Source organism: Anabrus simplex, chromosome 1 (genome assembly GCF_040414725.1).
Source record: "Anabrus simplex isolate iqAnaSimp1 chromosome 1, ASM4041472v1, whole genome shotgun sequence".
Taxonomy (NCBI): domain Eukaryota; kingdom Metazoa; phylum Arthropoda; class Insecta; order Orthoptera; family Tettigoniidae; genus Anabrus; species Anabrus simplex.
Genome location: NC_090265.1, coordinates 1053986566 through 1054007150, shown reverse-complemented (window position 1 = coordinate 1054007150; position 20585 = coordinate 1053986566).

The window sequence follows — 20585 nt, the reverse complement described above, 5'->3', positions numbered from 1 at the left end:
AGTACACGAATCGACCCAGCAGATACCCAGCGTGGTACACTTTAATGAACATCCCGAAAGGCCGTGGAAAAATATCGTGCCATGCCCTGAAGATCCCAGACCATCTGTGGAATTAAGAGTGAGAGACACTCTGGAGTCTCTAAAGAGACAAGCTGACAAACGATTACGACGACTCAGGCGTAAGCGGTTTCACCGACCACTGCGTGTAGGCGAATACGTATTAATCAAGCGCCCCGCAACTTCCGACCCTCCCAGGAAGTTCTATCACAAGTTCGCTGAGCTTTACATTGGACCGTACAGGATTATCCAGAATTTAGATAACAACTCATACAAAGTTCAGTCTATGGATGGTACCGTCGAAGCCATTTACAACGCCGCTAATTTAAAGTTATATCATATGCCAGGACAGTTGCCCGCCGAGGATCCAAACAATCACGAGGACAGAGAACTGCCTGAGGAACGAGGTGATGAAGAAATGCCCGATGATGAAGAGGAAGACGACGACGGATCCAACGCCGCAGGAGAGCCTGAACGAGAAGAGGAAGAAGAAGAAGAAGGGGAAGAAGAAGACGAGGTGAACTTCCTGATAGTTGGCGGAGACCGCCGCGACGCGGATGATGGCGACAAGGAATCAAACCAAGATGATTACCGTGAATGCACGGAGGGAAGAAACATGATGACTGAGGAATACCTGCGTATACTCCTGTCCAGATATGAGTTGAGGCGCGAAAATAACAGTCTACGTAACTGTCAAGTGTGACATGGCAGAAACCATGAACTGGAAAGAAAAATCCCTACTCGTGATTTTTCTTTGTCAAAGTGGGGAGAGGATGTGACCGTTCATCACATCATCAACAATATATTGTGGCATTCCGCCGCTCAAATATGCCGTTTTCCGCGCTTTCATACGTTAATTAGCGCCCAAGTCAGCGCACGCCCACCCTCCACGGGGTGCGAGTGGCGAGCTGTCAGCCCCACGCACCAAACTCTCTTTGCGCGTAAGTACTGTACCGAGACATATTTTCGCCTCCGGCCAGAAGCGCTCTCACTCAGGCGCGACAGAGAAAGAAACACTCCCACAGCAAGTAGGTCACGGAGGTCGTGCCCAGCGTTGGCAAATATCACTTTTCCGCTCCTTTTCCCGCGGAAACACCGCTGCCAGAAACCTGTCTTCAATTGTTTTCAGGAGAGAAATTAACATAACTCGCATACTACAAGGCAGATTTTCATGACTCAAGGTTCATTAAAAGCGGCGAATTTTATAGAAAATTTTGACACCAAGAAGTCCTTTACGTGATTCTAATGGAATAATCTACGCTGTTTGTGGACATCCCACAGGTGTTCACCATCTGGAGAAAGCTGTTAGGGTGACCGAAGCCACGGAACCGCCAAATTGCAAGCCCCTCCCTCACTGGGATATCAAAGGACGCTTTCGAGATTAAAGCAAAACACGTGAAGTGATCAAAATGATAAGTGATCAGTAGAAACTCGCGCAATTGAGCTTTAATTTGATGCATTGATCGATCCTGGAAACCACGTGCCACCGGACCGATTTCTGCAGGTAGGAGGAGTCTTACCCTCTCTTTCGAGTCTGACACGTTTCATGATAAAAGGGGGTGCGAACTGAGGCAAGCTTCTTGTTCTATTCTGCCAGTGGCATAGTGAAGTGGTACCTAATGTGAGTGACTCTTCGGTATTCTTTGCTTCAGTGCTACAAAGTGTGACCAGTCAATAATCATTTGAATAGTGTTTATGTAGCTGAAATTCTATCAGTGATATGATTATGTAACAGTGGAGTGAAGATTTAGTGATACTAACAGAGTGCGGTATTTAACCCTAACCATGACGGTCATATGATATGCAGAGCGCTTATGTGTATGAATATATGAGTAAAGAAAACGTAAATCAAACGCTAGTAGGCTGTGAAATCGTGTAAGTAAATTCACGAGTGTATTAACTGCCGAAGAAATAACATGGGAGATCCAGTAACCATATAATGATGAATGATCAGGTGTAGGAGAAAGTGCGGCTCAGTGGTGACGCGTAAACTCAGGGCGATATCGGTAAAGAAAAAAATCCCAGACGTAGTAGCTAATCTGTACTCCCATATAAACTAGTGCTGAATTAGGCAAGGTCAAACCACGTTCGTAAGGGTAGCTTTGGGACTTCTAATAACAGTGAAAGTGCGAACGTGATAATTAGGGCCTAAACTGCCGACAGTGGGATAGACAGCCAATAGGGAAAGCAACGGGCTACAAACATTACCGGTGCTTGGTTAGAGGACTCGAGCCTATGAGTCTCTCTGATCATAGAAAATTATAATGTGTTGCCAATTATCACAATTATAATTAAGTCAGATTCCCTCATTGTGGTGTGCCAGTGACATCAGTCTCCGAGAAAGAAGAGAATCAACGGGAGGCCCGCACTTAATCAAGACGCCGTGGAACCTCAAGGACTTCCTACTGTGTACGGCGAATCAAGACATCATGCCATCCACCCAGCGGCAGCCGAACACCGGACTCCAGGTTGCTGATACTGTCGTAATGGACGACTAAACGACTAGATGTGCCTTCTTGGGTGAGCTGTGGGGTGATCCAGGCAGATGAGTATTGTGAAAATATTTGAAAGTCTATTTCCTGTAAAAATGTAAATATTTAATGCATGCAGATTCTTTAGAAATGTAGGGTAGGATTTCGTTGTTCTCAAAGGGATGGCAGTAGTTATTGATAGGGCTAGTGTTTATGTTTCTTCACGGTCGGGGACCGTATTTCTTTATTTAATATGGGAATTCATGCATGGTAATTTAAGACCCTAGATTTGATTTACCGTGGAGCACTATGGGACTTAAAAGGGATTATTTAATATTCTTGAAAATCATTCCATGTACCATCGATAAAAAGATACGAGTAATATGAGTCATCTGGAAATTTCAAGGTTTTCTGTAGTAGATGCTTCACGTAATGTGTTAGGTCATCCCCTGTATAAATTAAGTATGGCGAAGAAGAAACCTCGATATGACAAGTGAAGTGTGATAATGTGTGAATTTATTTAGAACGCGAGTGTTAGCATACTTTGTCCCGAATGCTAGGGCCCTTCTTTCTTCCATAATATGCGTGTATTGGTTATGTCGAGAAGTGAGATCGAGCTACTCCAGCTGATAAGGAATAGATCGAATGCGGTGTTGATGAAATATAAGCAAAGTATGCGCAAGGTTGTTTATCCCGTGCTAATGGTATAAAGTAGGCTAGATGCAAGCCGATGTGTTTAACTGATGCGTGTGGCATCCAATGAATAATGATATTTTGAAGCGAAATGCCGAGGTGGCTAGATAACGGGACCGAGTTCCCTTGTGTTGAAAGTGAAAGTGCAGGGTGAGGACAGTGTAAACAGCTGGCCGGTGAGATTTAAAGTCCGGCCAGGTAAGGAGGGATGTGAAATACTATCACCGCTGTGAGAGGAACTTAGTGTTAGAGGGCTCGTTCTCTTTCTCTCCGGCATCGATATTACATGCAACCAGTCAGAAATAAACACCGTTGGTTAGACCTACAATTCCAATAAATGAGAGAATTCCCCCATTTCTTTATGTTAATTAAAACGACTAGGGATTTTCAGGGTGGAAGTCACACTTCACAATTGTCATGGGACATGAGTTCATGTCTCATCAGCACCAGAGGCAGTTATGCTGCTGCCATCAGCTACGGGCGGATGCTCCGGTCCGTGATTTATATTGTGAATGTCGAGTGTATTTATTGTCTTCTTTCCACAGGTGTGATATGTATTTGAATACTGTATTGTTTTTCTGTTTCGCTAAATATGATTCGTTTAGGAACCATCGTTGTATAAGTGTCGAATTCGTGTGTATATTTAAGTGACATCCCATTGGAACATACGATGTGTATTATTTGTTTATTTCATGAGATAGCGAGATAGGTGTTTTTCTTTCTAATAAGTGAGACGACTTTCAGGTATTTTAGACAAGCTCATATATCAAATACGCCTCACCTGGTTCATTCGATAGCTAATGTTAATTCTCGCCAATAGGACGACGACTTGGTATTTGAATATATAGTGTAATAATGTAAATAAGGCGAGTAATACAAGATACGCCATCATCCAATTATTTCTGTGTATAACGGTACTAGTGCATAATATGTTTGAATATCTTCAGAGTGAATTGCAATTCTAGGGAAAGGACTAGAGAGGACAGTTACACACTCAAGAAAATTTACGGTGTCTAATTTATATGTTTAATATGGTGGCATATCCATGTATAAATTATCTACGTGTTTTCTCAGGCATTAATTTTTTTTTTTAAAAAAGAAACGTAATTCATTCTTCTCATTTCATAGGTAAATAGTATTCCTCTCATTATTATGATTCCCCTACTGTAAATTATTAGATTACTGCCCAGTAAGGACAGACTGCGACCCGTATGTCTCTACCGGCTCAGCTAGTGCCTTGTAACGCTAGTAGGGGAGAAGGGGTCTTCGGCGCCGCGCCCGGTCGAAGGCCTCATCCAAGGTGTTCCATTTTTAACGTCATGTTGCGGGAATATTATGGTCTATTGATGTACTGATACCACGAAAGGTTACATTATGTGTAGGCTGCTACTGACATCATCGATCTTTTAGTTGCTCTGTGCCTTCTTTAGCTGTACGAATTGGCAACATAGCAGTCATTTTTTGTATATAGCAACGAATATTTTAATATCAATAAACATGTTTCTTCTGTTAGTAACAGTCACATTCGTTTTCATCCCACAACTACCTGGATACCTCGCAATTGTTGTCGATAGGATACCTAGCTTCTTGTGATGCAGGGCGGGCCGGAGGTATTCTCTGTGACGATTCCCCTTCAGCGATATGTGTTTTTAAGTGCCGGGTCATCCCAGTAGTATGTCTGATGGCGTATTGTACTTCTTTTGAATAAACAAAACAGCAGGCTGAGCGATATGGCAACTATTCAAAATAACCTACATCCTCGACTTACGTTGCGTTTCGGACATCGTCTTAAAGTTGTCGCGTACAATTGGACACAATTACAAGGTGTGTGAGAAAAGTAATGAGTCTGGCAACGCTGCTGGCGATCTGGCAACGTTGTGCCTACCGGCCTGTGCTAGACCGGTTTGTTTATCCCTTACACTTCCTCAGTCCGAGTTACAACTCCGTACAGCTAACATATTATTTTTGACAGTGCCATCAGTTAAGTTGTGTTTTGTTGTGTGTTTCAGAAATGGAGCATCGGAGCAACGTTGTGCGATAAAGTTTTGTGCTGGGGGTCGCCAACAGGTCTATGGGGAACGTTGTTTATCAAGATCACAAGTTTTCTGCTGGCACAAATCATTTTTGAAGGCCTTCAACTTCAAAAACTGTCGAAAATATTGAACGTGTGAGGGCTCTTGTGAGATCATACCATCGTTTAACAATAAGGATGATGAGTGAACAGTTAAATTTAAACGCTTTCACCGTACATCAAATTTTGACAGACGGTTTGAACATTGCAGACAAGTGGATGCTTCATCATGACAATGCCCTGTGTCACACGGCCATTTCCATCAGTGGATTTTTGATCTCAAAAGGCGTTACTGTTGTTCCTCAACCCGCCTACTCACCTGATTTGAGTCCTTGTGACTTTCCTTTTCCCGAAATTGAAACATGTCCTAAAAGGATGTCATTTTGGAACTCTGGAGAACATTCAAATGACTGTGACCGACCTGTTAAAATTCATACCAGTTGAAGACTTCCAGCGCTGCTACCAAGAGTGGGAACAAAGACTCCGCCTGTGTATAGCTGCTTAAGGGATCTACTTTGAAGGGGATAACATTGTTGTTTGAAAAAATAAACACTTTAGTTAGTATAAAATCAGTCTCATTACTTTTCCCACACACCTCGTACACATTGCACCGTCACGTACCGAAGTACCTAATTATGACGCGAATACTCAATAGCATATTAAAGAATTATTTCCTTCGTCACCAAAATATCGGTAAACACAAGCAGTGGTCATATGGATATTGAATGTGGGGTCTCATAACGATCTACACCTACAGTAGCCGTCTGTACTTAGCCTAATCATTCGTTTGTATTTACCGCTGCATATAATGCCAGAATGCGTATCCTTTATAATTATGTTATACTGCGTCAACATGGACCTTAGTAGAAGTGAAAGAAATTTAGCCCTAGTCGCTTGTTGACACGTATTTACGGAATGGAGAAGGCGCGTGGTTGGCTATTCGCATACTAGGCACAAACAACATTCAACTTCTTCTACCTGTAGGCCTACGACACGCTGCTCGCCGTACAATGCGGGAGCAATGCTCTCGATATCCCTCGCAATTTCTCGCGAGAAACAGTGCCTGCGCTATTCTCGAGAAACCTCGAGACCCCGTCTCAGAGTGCCCTTCACTACTGTGGACAGTGATGAGGAAGAAGAGACTGTACTTCGATCTTGTATTCCTCTTCAAACTGCACTTGAATCAGCGTGAGCTCTTCGTGCAGTTTAAGGGGAGCAAGAAAACTGCACTTCATTCTTAGACGTAATTTTAGGCTACTCGGGAGAATTAAAAATGACACCAGAAAAAAGTTGTTAGTAGTGAAATTAAGAAGAAAGTCACAAACTTCTTTAATAGAACATAAAACTACGGTAAGAACCAGTCGAAATGATTATCCGCCTTTTCCAATTGTCCGTTACTCCCGTACCCTTCATTATGATGGATAATCGAAGTTCTACTGTAGGCCTACAGCAAATAATTCCTTTGACCTTCTTACGCTAAATCAGGTTTCAAACCAGAAAACAAAAATGAGGTGTACCTCCAGCATTTTAAAAAAGTACTTTTTTCTATTGTTGAAAAGACCCATAATTTCAAAACTAATCCGTCAGTTGAAACCAAATTTTGAATTTTTCTTAATTCAGACCGTATTAACTGTCTAACCAAACTTATAAATCAGGCTAAATTTAACAAACAAAATTTAATATGGTCACCGCCGTACATACCTTGGAGCATGGCTTTGTGATGACTAGACATCAGATATGGAGCTAAAAATGCTGTATAGAGTATACTTGCAGTGTTTTCTTGACATTCAAGAAAGTCCTTACACATACAGACCTGTAAAATCTGTCTACTTCTGTATGATGTTGAGTAATGGACACGAAGAATGGCTATAAAAATATGATCGAGGCCTTTGAGATGTGAAATCAAAGGATGCTTAAGGTGTTGTGGACAGCAAGAATACCTGAAGTCCTGAAACTTATAATAGGAGAGTGAAAAACTGCTGGTTACGGTAAAGAGACGAAATTGCATACCAGGACATATCTTGCAAAGCATCAAACATCACTGCGCTGCCATTGTACCGAAATGAGCAGACACAAGTAAAAACCTATTGTGCCTGTCCAAGGCTTCAGTACATAAATTGTCGTGGCTCATAAATATGTCAGAATGGAGCACCTTTGATGAGAGCTTCGAACTCAGCCCGGCGTCGAAGTCCCATCTCACCTACTTGAGTAACATCCTAGCTCAGTCGTAGAACATTACAGGTCAGTGGTGCGTTCGCTGGGCAAATACTAATTATCTCTATAGTAGGGGAAACTTAATTGTGAGAGGAATACGTCTACACTAATAAATGAGAAGAATGAATCTAAATTTTTTTGAACACAAGTTTAATCGACTAAGGAAACACATATTAATATCTGCACGGATATGCCCATTCACTATAATTTGCAAAAACAAACATATATTCAAATTTATTTCGAGTGTTTTAAATGTCTGTAGGTCTAATACTCAACTTCATTTTACACTCGATTACCTTTAAATCTATGCACTATAACAGTATACACAGGAGTTATTAAATATGGACATATCCTGCGGCGGTTCACTCTGTTATGACGTTAATTAACGTATTTCTCAATAATAAGTTACGATATCTTAATATCATGTGAATTGAGGTAAACTTTTAAGTTATGTTGAGTACACTTTCAAACACATGAAGGTCGTATCACGTCATTTACCTAGCAAGCTAATTTGATCATCTATGAATCTACTGCATCATACAAGACGCTTGTTTCATCGGGGTTTTACTAACACAAACAACACGACATGATTTAAACAACGTTGTTTCCTGTGAACAACACATATAGCGACCCAATATCCACTACATCACGTAACATAACATTTTAGCACTTTCTGTAAGAAAAGACAAGGAAAGATACACTTCACTTTCACAAGATGAATCACAGATGGCACAATCCATCTGCAGTTGGCAACAGTGAGCATTAAGCTCTCACTGTCTCCTGGGAATGGACCCAAGGCTTCCGGTACATGGGGTATATTTTACCTGAAATTCCCTACACGATTTGAATAATTATGAAAAGAAACTGGTGGGATTCTTCCTCTAATGAACACTGGAATCTATGCGACGGCGGCAATATCTAAATTGTGGCATGTGATCGTTGTATCGAGAAGAGAATAAGCTAGCTACCTGCGTTCTGTTCCCAGTACAGGGGAGCAAATTTCGCCCAGGTTCTCCCTTGTCGGGGGCCATATATCACGGATCAGCTGACAGCTGTCTTTACTTTCACTCTATGGGCATAACGGAACACCTCGGTTCCTCGTATTATTCATACTCTCGTGGCAAATCATTTCACATCTTCATTTCCCCGGCTACTATCAATAGCAATATCGCACGTCGACTCTCATCTAGCCTTAATCATGACATTTATAACGCGGTACCGTCTTCCACTTTGCGCTTATCAATTACGCATTGGGAAAAAATTCACATTTCATCTCTCAGTACAACATCAGGACCACAGCCTGCATAATAAGCGTTGCCTTCCCTCTCGGTACCACAAACACGTGCTTCCTTAAGATGAAACCCTGCCACTCGGGACAAAATTATACCATTCACTCACAAGCAGTCTTAAATTATAAGTAGGAGGACTTTCCTACCTCATGTGTGAAATGCACAAATAAACAATTTGAGAATCCTTTGATGACCCATATTAGTTTATGAAACGGTGATGATTGGAGTCACTTAATGAATATTTAAAACCCTTTTACTTTACAGCACTTCACACTTAATTAACTCTAAGGCCCTTAAAATTACGTCGTGCACTACAAAGTCGTATTTAAATGGAAATAAAAATGGTTATCACAAATAATGAAGAAAATATCCTATAAAAATCCATTAAATAAAATACTGTAATCCTCTGAAACAGCGTATTAACAATCTATATTCTGAACTATTTACATGCATAATTACTGATTTATGTGATACTAACTTCATACACAGGAAATATTAAAAGTGTACTCAACACTTCTGCATCACGAAACAGCTACTCAGGTAGTACAGCATGGATTTACACAGACAGTATGATGGCTTCAGCGGCGTGGAGTCACCGGTTCAGCTGCTGGTGAGTCGCCTGCATAGTGGCTGGATCCTCGTTCGACTTTCGATGATCTGGAAGTTCTCCGCCGTACACAATGAATGTCAGACAAACGGCTCGATGTCTCGTTCAACACGACATCCTCGCTGGTTCAATTATGCAAATCAGAAGAATTGACTTAGAGTAAATGTGTTAGTCTATGTCACACATTATAAATCACTTTGATTAGAACTACTCGTTAGTTCGAGTATTCTAATCTAGCAACGGTATTGTCCAGTCGCTCGTTACTAATCTATCTCATTTGCCTATCTTCTTCATTTACATCAGATTTAGGCCCTGAAGCTACGCTTTTTCGTCTGGTTAACGTCACTGTATATACTGTCGACTTTTTCAGCACTTCACGTGTTAGTAATGGTAAGTTGGCCTACTTCACTGCTCTAGTCATAGGTAAGACGAGCTATTCAATGCATTTTGGGACTACTTGGCAGACGCTGTCATTTACAATACCGACACTAAGCCGTCCATTCTTTCACCAGCTCTATCTCCTGACTAATATTGACACACAGTTAATAATTTCCTAAATCACTCCCTCGCCGTCTTTGTCTGCGCACTTGGTTAGACGATATGCATAATTTATGGTAATTAAGCCGCACTCGTTTCAGTCATTTACGTGGTTTAACACGCAACCTCCTATCAGAGGAACAACTATCCGCACAATTTCGTGACGTTTTATGAATTCTCTAGTGGCAAACTTTAGATGCACTGTACATGCCAATCACTTCATTACACTGTGACCAATTTCACAGAAAATCACAACTAATCATTATATCAAAGTGCTACACTGTTCACAAACAGAATTACACTTTAGCAAAGAACTCAGTCGACTGTAGTAACGTGCACAAACAGTAGCAAATGGACGTAGTCACAGAGAACAGACAGTAGAATGAGGTTTGTCTCGGGGCTCTTTCATATTTAGGCAAGGAGCCCTGGTACGAAGAGTAAGAGAAAAGCACGCCCCTTTGCAGAACTTTGGTCTTCTAATCTGCGATCCTTGACAGTGATTGAGGTATCAAATTAAAGCGTATGCGCTCCCATATTCACTGATCGAATTTCATTACGATCGTATCACGGGTTTTTGTGTAATCTTGAAATCGTCATCTGACATTTTCCAGTAGACGGTACTAAGCTCGTGGGATTCCTAGAGCTTGCTCGCATTGTCAGAGTCCAAAATCTATTTCTTATTAAGTCACATCCTTGTTTACTGCGTATTTATTGTTAATTCAATTATGTAGAGCACTTTTTGGCTTCATAATTTGGCGAAAAATTCCCTGATTCAGAGGAATATTAACTTATGAATATCTATCATATATTTTGCAACTTCAGTGATTATTATTATTATTATTATTATTATTATTATTATTATTATTATTATTATTATTATTATTATTATTATTATTATTATTATTATTAACAGTTGAAAACGGTAAGTTGGTACTGGTGTATATGCAAGGGAATTCATGGGATTATTGTATCTCGTACGTTGGGACGACTACTTGAGCCCTGCGTGGTGACCTAGATTCGTAGTCACGTGAGGCGTGCATCTTCTGATATTTGTTGCACAAGAGAGAGAACTTTCTTCAGTTGCAGGCGCTTGTATTCGCTTTCCCCTCTGATTACTTGCAATGAGCCTTCAGTCGCGCGAGTCAGCAGAGAGTCACTCGTGTCCCGGAATGGGTGAAAAGTGCTAGTTTGGACATTAATTGTCGTAGAATCGCGCGGAAAACGGCATATTTCATCTTCTGGGTATCGTGAAATGCTCTTGGTGATGCTGTGGACGGTCACATCATAATGATTACAATAGCATAATTAAAACACAAGGCCCAAAAGAAAACAAAGGACACAACTTACCTTAAGACCCAGAGGTGAGATATGGAAGTAGTGGATCAGGAAACGTCCCGATACGGTACGAACACTAATATCAATTAAAAGAAAACCACCTTTTTCAGTTAAGTTAAAATTTACTTATGAAAAATTAGGCTTTAAAATTAAATTAATAGAGCAAATTAAGGCTTAAACGTAAATTAACAGAAGGCAAATTAAGGTTTAAAATTAAATTAACAGAAAGCAAATTAAGGTCATCTTCAATTAAAAACCTAAAAAGGCATAAATAATAACAATTCCTTAAATGAGAACAAGATTAACAACCAGGAGACTAACTCTTTGACGTGATCGGCCGACGCAAAAGAAAAATAGTTAAAAAAACTAAACCTATTATCATAAACATAACTTAAAATAATAATTTCAGGTAGTTCTTTATCTCCAGTCTTTTAACAAATTCTTAGTAAATACATTATTTATTTCTTAAACAATTCTCAATTTGCTCTTAAATTTTGATGGTGTCCAAGGTCCCACTGAGTTTCCACTGGGCATATCTCCGTACCATTCCACAAGTTTGAGTTTAAATCAGTTACATAAAATATAAATCAGCCAGAAAAATATCACCACGAAGAAGCAAGGAAAGTGTACATGAATCAATTAGAATAGAATAATTAAAATAAAATACACCACAAACATTACTGCCACGCCCGCTTCCTCAGTCAGCAATAATAATCAACACCATCACAACAGCAACGACCAAACAAGGAGATGGAACAACCAACCCCGAGGCAAAGCGCAACAATAGGAAGCTCGCACGAGATTAAGAAAAGAGAAACCGTTAGATCCCATTACTCAAAGAATTTCAAGTAAATATAAAATAATAAAAGGGGAAAAGAAAATTAATATTAAGAACGGGATCAGATAAAAAAGAAAAGCTCTTGCGGAAACTCATATGGTAGTTAAATTGCCTTTCACATAATTTTGAAATTAATTCAGCATTACATAATATTTTAAAGGAGACTGCTGGCGACAATAATTATAAAAATTTAAACATTAAGTAATCTCAACTTCAAACACGGTGAGACTGTTTAACTCGACTCAAATGGAGAAAACACAACTTGTTAACAGGCTTAAATTTTAATTTTCACAAGGAAAAGCCCTCCCAAAAAAGATAAATATAAATTTAAGAATGAAACATTTTCGAAAGATCGACGTAATGTTCACAAGTCCCGCGACATAGTTCAAAATGATGACCACGAGAAGTTGATGTCTTGGTCCAAGAGGGTTTTAAAATTCACAGCCGAAATACACAATATTTAATTGAAGACCTTACAGTTTTTTGGACAGCTACATTATAATATGTGGGTCACTCTCGCAAGATATAGACCACTCGGACGAACATACCTGAAGTTATACTTAAATACGGTAATCCACAAAAGATGATTGAAAACTAAATGAAGATGACCCGAGAAAGAATCCTGGGTGATCACACCCTACACAAGGACGCTTATCCCATCTCCATCGTTAGAGGCCAAGCCCGCACGTCACCGTGTTCCATTCCACCAGTTGACTGCATGGCGACTCAAGATAGAATGGCGGGCCCCTTCTAAGTCAGTGTTACCGTTAGACAACTAGGAAAAAACCGCACGCTCATTGGTTCGAGCAAACGAAGTTAGACTTGCTGCCACAGGGGACAGCACTAAGCAGGAACAGATGCTCCAAAAGCAGAGTCGAAGACAGACACAAACGAAATATGAGAGATGCGCACCGGGGCGCAGTAAAGCTTTAAACCAAACTGTGACATCCAGTCTCAGAGAAGATACATGCAGAAGAATAACGGAAAATAAATTCCCGGTAACACAAATTTCCACGACGAGATGCCATATCTAAAAATGTTAATGAAGTGGGCAAAAATGTAATCTCGGTTACAATCACTTTCTACCGTTGATTATAGAAGGGAAAGGCAAAGAAGAACATTGTGGTTGTACCGTGCAAAATAATGGACAAGGCTGCTTACTGTCGACAGTCTGTTACACACAGCAGCTAATCGTACTGCCCCCATATCGCGACCAAAATCTGGGGATGCCCCAGCTAGCAAGTCACTCAAGCGTGTCCGGTCCTAATTCTCTAAATAAAGTCTAAAATTTTACCGCTAATACATATTTGGGGGAACATATACTTCGATAGACTGGCATTAATATCGGGTGAAGTTATTTATTTAAATAATGGGCGATAATTACTAAGTTTATTCAAATAAACAGACATGAAACTACAAAATAATCAAACTCAATGGAAAAGACCAAACAGAAACACACACAAATAAATTTACACTCTGTAAACAGATGTTCACGAGTCTATCAACACGCTTAATCCAACCTAGAAACGCTTATCACTTCAGAATCACATAACTCGAGTATAACCAAACTATACCTGCGATTTAAACATGGGTGACTTGTATTTCATTCATGAGAAATGAGTAGCTTAAAATTTTATGTCCGCAGACACGGTGGTGATGTCCTAACCGTCTTCACGTAATTATTTAGGGGCTATTGTAACTTAGCCTACACTTATCTTAATAATCGTACAGGAATAGCAATAACTAATTACACACACAACAATATTACATACAATCACATAAAACCCTCACGTAGATTTCGATTCACCACGGTAAAACACATATTTACAACAAATCAAATCAATAAATCGGCTTGTAGCACACGCACCTGTAACATGTCATTCTCACAAGCATACGAAAAAGAAAACACACACCGACCACGAGAGACCTCCGCCATTCCACGTTCATCGTTTCTCAAGCATATCGACGCTGATTAACTGTCTGCGAATCTCAGTTTACGCTCAATAATCTCTTCTCCTGATTTCCTAATTGTGCGTCGTCGTTTCTATTCTGGTGCAAAGGATCAGAACGGCTATGATTACTCACTCAGATATTATTACTGTTGATATTCCCTGCATATAGGCTGCTATCTAAACAATCCTTGGAGCTCTATTTCATTATTACTGTCCCCAAGGCCTGTCAATATTAACTGTCTATTCATGGCACTAACGGCTCTCTATCGAATTCCTATTTTAAATTCACAATAAAATAATTCCAGAGTCCTACTTGAACCTAATTATCAGTCTACTTTCTCAGTAGGGAAAAAAGACCGGAGCTGGCGCAGGGGCTAATATGCAAGATGGTGGCTATAGCCGTGCTCTTGTGGGACTAACTCTGGGGAGCTGGCGCAGGGTCTACTGTGCAAGATGGTGCCTATACATAGGCTCTTATGGAGAAAGCTGGCTCAGTGGTGACATAGGACTTAAGGAGACGGCGTAGGGGCGATTGCGCAAGATGGCGACCATGTGAAACTTCCTACTGCTGGGGTCCCCGAAGCAAGATGGCGGCTATACATAGGTTCTTATGAGGAAAGCTGGCCCAGGGGAGACATAGGACTTGAAGAGACGGCCTATGGGCGATTGCGCAAGATGGAGGCCGCGTACAACTTCCTAGTGTTAGGGCCCCCGAGGAAAGATAGTTGCTATGCATTGGTTATATGAGACTAACTTTAAGGAGATGGACCAGGAGCTAATGGCCTAAGTCTACAGAGCTGCCTCAGGGGCTCACAACTTGTAAGTTATGAACTATTATTTTGATCTGCCTGACATTCGAGAACTGAGGTAAAGGCTACTATGCAAGATCGCTGCTGTACTGTATTCGTTTAGACATAACTAGTGGGTCACCTCAGGAGCTTACAACTTGTAACTTATGACCTATTAGTTTGATCACCCTGACATCCGAGAACTGAGGCATGGGCTACTATGCAACATGACTGCTGTACTCTATTTGTATAGACCTTAACTAGAGAACTCCCTCAGGGGGCTCACAGTTTGTAACTTATGACCTATTAGTTTTATCAGCCTGACATTCGAGAACGAGGCAAGGGCTGCTATCCAAGATGACTGCTATGCTCTATTCGTATAGACCTAACTGGACAGCTACCTCAGGAACTTACAACTTGTAACTTATGACCTATTCGTTTTTATCATACTGACATTCGAGATGTCGTAGACACAATAGTTACCGTCTAGAACACGTTAAGTTAAGAAAAACAGTTAAGAGTCGAAAACCAAACTCGGGGCTTAAATGCAAAGTGTCAAATATCTCGAAAACGGTGCGTCGTAGAGCAAACGGACAAAATTTTGGCCCCCTATTACTCGGGCACAGTCTGTTTGGAACATAATAGCATAAGAGAAAGTGACCTAATGATGTGATCAACGGTTCGGTTCCTACTTACGCCCTTTGACATTTGGTCTGCTTTAGCCTGTTATGTTGTGTCCTGGAACAACTTTCGTAACTTGATCTGTTCTTGCCATGGCATAGCTCTTAATGTGCTAGGCACAACGGTTCGATTAATCAAATTTAGGTCAAATATCTCGAAAACGGTACGTCGTAGAGCAAAATGGCCAAGAGTTTAGCCCCCGAACACCGCGGGACCGTCCGTCTGGAACATGATAGCATAAGATAAAGTGACCGATTGATGGGATCAACTGTTCGGTTCCTACTTAGGCCCTCTGACATCTGGTCTGCTGTAGCCTGTTATGTTGTGTCTTGGAACAACTTTTGTAACTTGATCTGTTCTTGCCATGGCGTAGGTCATGATGTGCTAGGAACAACGGTTCGATTCATAAAATTTGGGACTTAAATGCAAAATGTCAAATATCTCGAAAACGGTACGTCTTAGAATAAAACGGACAAAAATTTAGCACTCTAATACTGCAGTACGGCCTGTCTAGAACATAATGGTATAAATGATCTAATGATTTGATCAGTGGTGCGCAAGGTGGCCGCTATACATAGGCTCTTAAGGGACTAACTCCTGGGACCTGGGCTAGGGGTAAATGCGTAAGATGGCTGCTATATATAGACTCTTATGGAGAAAGCTGGCCCAGGGTGGGATAGGCGGTATACATATGGCATAAAGAGATGGCGTAGGGACTAATGCGCAAGATGGCGGCCGCGTGCAACTTCCTATGGCTGCTATACATTGGTTATATGAGGCTAACTTTAAGGAGATGGACCATACATTGTTCTTATAACCTAACTCTACAGAGCTACCTCAGGAGCTCACAACTTGTAACTCATGACCTATTAATTCTATCAACCTAACTTTCGGAAACTGAGGAAAGGGCTACCATGCAAGATGGCTGCTATACTCTATTCGTTTAGACCTAACTAGAGAGCTGCCTCAGGGGATCACAACTTGTAACTTATGACCTATTAGTTTTACCAGCCGAACTTACGGGAACTGAGGCAAGGGCTACTATGCAAGATGACTGCTATACTGTATTCAAATAGACCTAACTAGGAAGCTACTACAGGGCCTTACAACATGTAACTTATAACATGTTTGTCTTATTGCCTTAACTTTGAGGAACTGAGGCAAGGGCTCTATACAAGATGGCTGCTATACTCCATTTGTATAGACTTAACTAGAGAGCTGCCTCAGGGGCTCACAACTTGTATCTTACGTACGACGATTGTCGCTCCCTACACCAGCTAGGACAAAACTTTACATCCTAGCTAATTGTGCAGGCTTAACCGCACGCTGATCAGGTGTTAAACTAACCGCTTGCCCTTCCTCCACAACGAGTTTAGCATCTACACGTTGTAGTATTAGAACTAGGGAGATGATGTAAGACTAAATACATGTGCTTTATTCATAGGATCGTAACGTTGGAAGATGACCTTAGGTCTTAGAGCTGAACTTGGAACAAGATTATAGGCTGCACATGGGACTAGGGAAATGTTGTAAGGATTAATATATTTTCCTTATTCATAGGCGTGTAATATTGGGAAGCATCTTTGAGGTTCGAAGCTAAGAGACTTATAGTAGCTTACGCCTCTTCAGTGACACCTAGGCCATCTATGACAGCTAATGGTGAACCTATTGAGGATCCAACCAGCCTTTGGGCTGAATACCCAACATACATACAATATTGTGTTCAGAACCGAAAAAAAGTGTTGGCGCTATACATGATGGGGGATCGAACTCAGCACTCTTTACTATAGACTGATGAAAATGAAATGTCGTATGGCTTTTAGTGCCGGGATATCCCAGGACGGGTTCGGCTCGCCAGGTGCAGGTCTTTCTATTTGACACCCATAGGTGACCTGCGCGTCGTGATGAGGATGAAATGGCCCCCGTGCCATTGGAATCAACCAATTAAGGTTAAAATCCCCGACCCGGCCGGGAATCGAACCCGGGACCCTCTGAACCGAAGGCCAGTACGCTGACCGTTCAGCCAACGAGTCGGACATAGACTGATGAGTATCATAAATGATTGTGAGTTAAATTCAAAAGCACCTAACGTTCGAGCTATAAGGAAATCACCGATCTGAGAAGGAATCGAACCCGTGTAGATCGTAACCACACATGTCACCAGGCAGATGGTGTAAGACTTAATACATATGCCTTATTCATCAAGCGTAACGCTAAAAGGCGACTTTAGGTCTTGGAGCTGAGCAACCGCATCAAGGCAAATGGCTAAAGGACGTAAGGGAAAAAAGGCTGTGGCAAAAGGACAAAGGGGCTAAAAGGGTAAAAGGACTCCTCGTCCTCATCCGTATGGCAAAAGGACTAAAGGGCTCCTCTTCATTCGTATCGCAAAGGGCTAAAGGTTAAAGGGATAAGGGGCTAAACCAGACGGTTAAAAAGGAGGAGCCCTTTAGCCCTTCCACCCTTGAACCCTTCAGCCCTTTTGCCATACGGATGAGGAGTCCATTAACCCTTCAGCCCTTTAGACCTTTTGCCATACGGATGAGGAGGAGCTTTTTAGCTCATTAGCCCTTTAGCTCTTCAGCCCTTCTGCCCTTTAGCATTGCAGCCCTTTTGCCATAGGTCGCCTTTCAGCGTTACGCCTGATGAATAATGCATATGTATTAAGTCTTACACCATCTGCCTAGTACCATGTGTAGCCACCATCTACATGGGTTCGATTCCTAGTCAGGTTGGTGATTTTCTTATAGCTCGAACGTTAGGTGTTTTGAATTTAACTCACAATCATTTATGATACTCATCAGTCTATAGGAAAGAGTGCTAAGTTCGATCCCCCATCATGCATAGGGCGAACACTTTTTTTCTGTTTTGAACACATTGTTTTAATCTCTAAGTCATGTCAACAATATTGTAAGCTACTATAAGTCTCTTTGCTTCGAACCTCAAAGATGTTTCCCAATATTACAGCCTATGAATAAGGCATATATATTAAGCCTTACACCATTTCCCTAGTCCCACGTGCAGCCTCTCATCTTGTTCCATGTTCAGCTCCAAGACCTAAGGTCACCTTCCAACATTACGATCCTATAAATAAAGCACATGTATTCAATCTTACATCATCTCCCTAGTTCTAATACTACAAGGTGTAGCTGCTAAACTCATTCTGGGGGAAGGGCAAGCGATTAGATTAACACCTGATCAGCGTGCGGTAGCCTGCACATTTAGCTAGGATGTATAGTTTTGTTCTAGCTGGTGTAGGGAGGGACAATCGTCGTACGAAAGTTACAAGTTGTGAGACCCTGAGGCTGCTCTCTGGTTAAGTCTATACGAATAGAGTATACGAATAGCCATCTTCATAGCAGCCCTTGCCTCAGTCCCTCAAAGTTAAGCCAATAAGACAAATAGGTTATAAGATACAAGTTGTGACTCCCTGTGGTAACTCTCTAGTTAGGTCTATACGAATAGAATATACCATCCATCTTGCATAGTAGCCCTTGCCTCAGTTCTCGAATGTTAGGCTGATAAATCTAATAGGTCATAAGTTACAGGTTGTGAGCCCGTAAGGCAGCCTTCTAGTTAGGTCTATACGAATAGAGTATAGCAGTCATCTTGCATAGTAGCCCTGGCATCCGTTCCCGAAAGTTAGGCTGGTAAAACTAATGTCATGAGTTACAAGTTGTGAGCCCCTGAGGCAGCCCTCTAGTTAGGTCTAAACGAATAGAGTATAGCAGTCATCTTGCATGGTAGCCCTTTCCTCCGTTCCCGAAAGTTAGGCTGATAAAACTAATAGGTCATGAGTTACATGTTGTGAGACCCTGAGGTAGCCCTGTAGAGTTACGTCTATAAGAAAAATATATCACCATTAGCTCTTGGTCCATCTCCTTAAAGTCAGCTTCATATAACCAATGTATAGCGGCCACCTTACCTCAGGGGTCCTAGCACTAGGAAGTTGCACGCGGCCGCCATCTTGCGCATTAGTCCCTAGGCCATCTCCTTATGTCATATATACTGTATTTCCCCTACCCTACCCTGGGCCAGCTTTCTCCATAAGAGCCTATATATAGCAGCCATCGTACGCATTTGCCTCTGGCCCAGGTCCCAGCAGTTAGTCCCATAAGTGCCTATGTATAGCGGCAATCTTGCGCACCGTTGATCAAATCATTAGGTCACTTTTTCTTATGCTATCATGTTCCAGACAGACTGTGTCCGAGTACTAGGGGGCTAAAATTTTGTCCGTTTTGCTCTACAACGCACCATTTTCGAGATATTTGGCATTTTACATTTAAATCCCAAATTTGCCTTTTGACTCTTGGCTGTTCTTCTTAACTTATCGTGTTCTAGACGGTAACAATTGTGTCGACAACATCTCGAATGTCAGGATGATAAAACTAATAGGTCATAAGTTATAAATTGTGAGCCCCTGAGGCGTCCCTCTAGTTAAGTCTAAACGAATACAGTACCGTATAGCAGCCATCTTACATAATAGCCGTTGCCTGAATTCTCGAATGTCAGGCTGATCAAAGTAATAGGTCATAAGTTAGAAGTTGTGAGCCCCTGAAACAGCTCTGTAGAGTTATTCCTATAAGAACAATGTATCGCCATTAGCTCCTGGTCCATCGCCTTAAAGTTAGTCTCATATAAGCAATGTATAGCGACCATCTTGCCTCGGGTGCCCTAGCACTAGGAAGTTGTGCGCGGCCGCCATTTTGCGCAATCACCCCTAGGCCGTCTCCTTAAGTCCTATGCCTCCCCTAGGCCAGCTTTCTCCATAAGAGTCAATGTATAGCCACCATCTTGCTTCGGAGACCCTAGCACTAGGAAGTCGCACAAGGTCGCTATCTTGCGCAATCGCCCCCAGCCCATCTCCTTAAGTCGTGTGTCTTCCCTGGGCCAGCTTTCTACCGCCATCTTGCCTTGGAGACCCTAGCACTAGGAAGTTGAACATGGTCGCCATCTTGCGCAATCGCCCCTGGGCCGTCTCCTTAAGTCCTATATCTCCTTTGGGCCGGCTTTCTCCGTAAGAGCCCATGTATAGCCAGCAACTTGCCTCGGGGA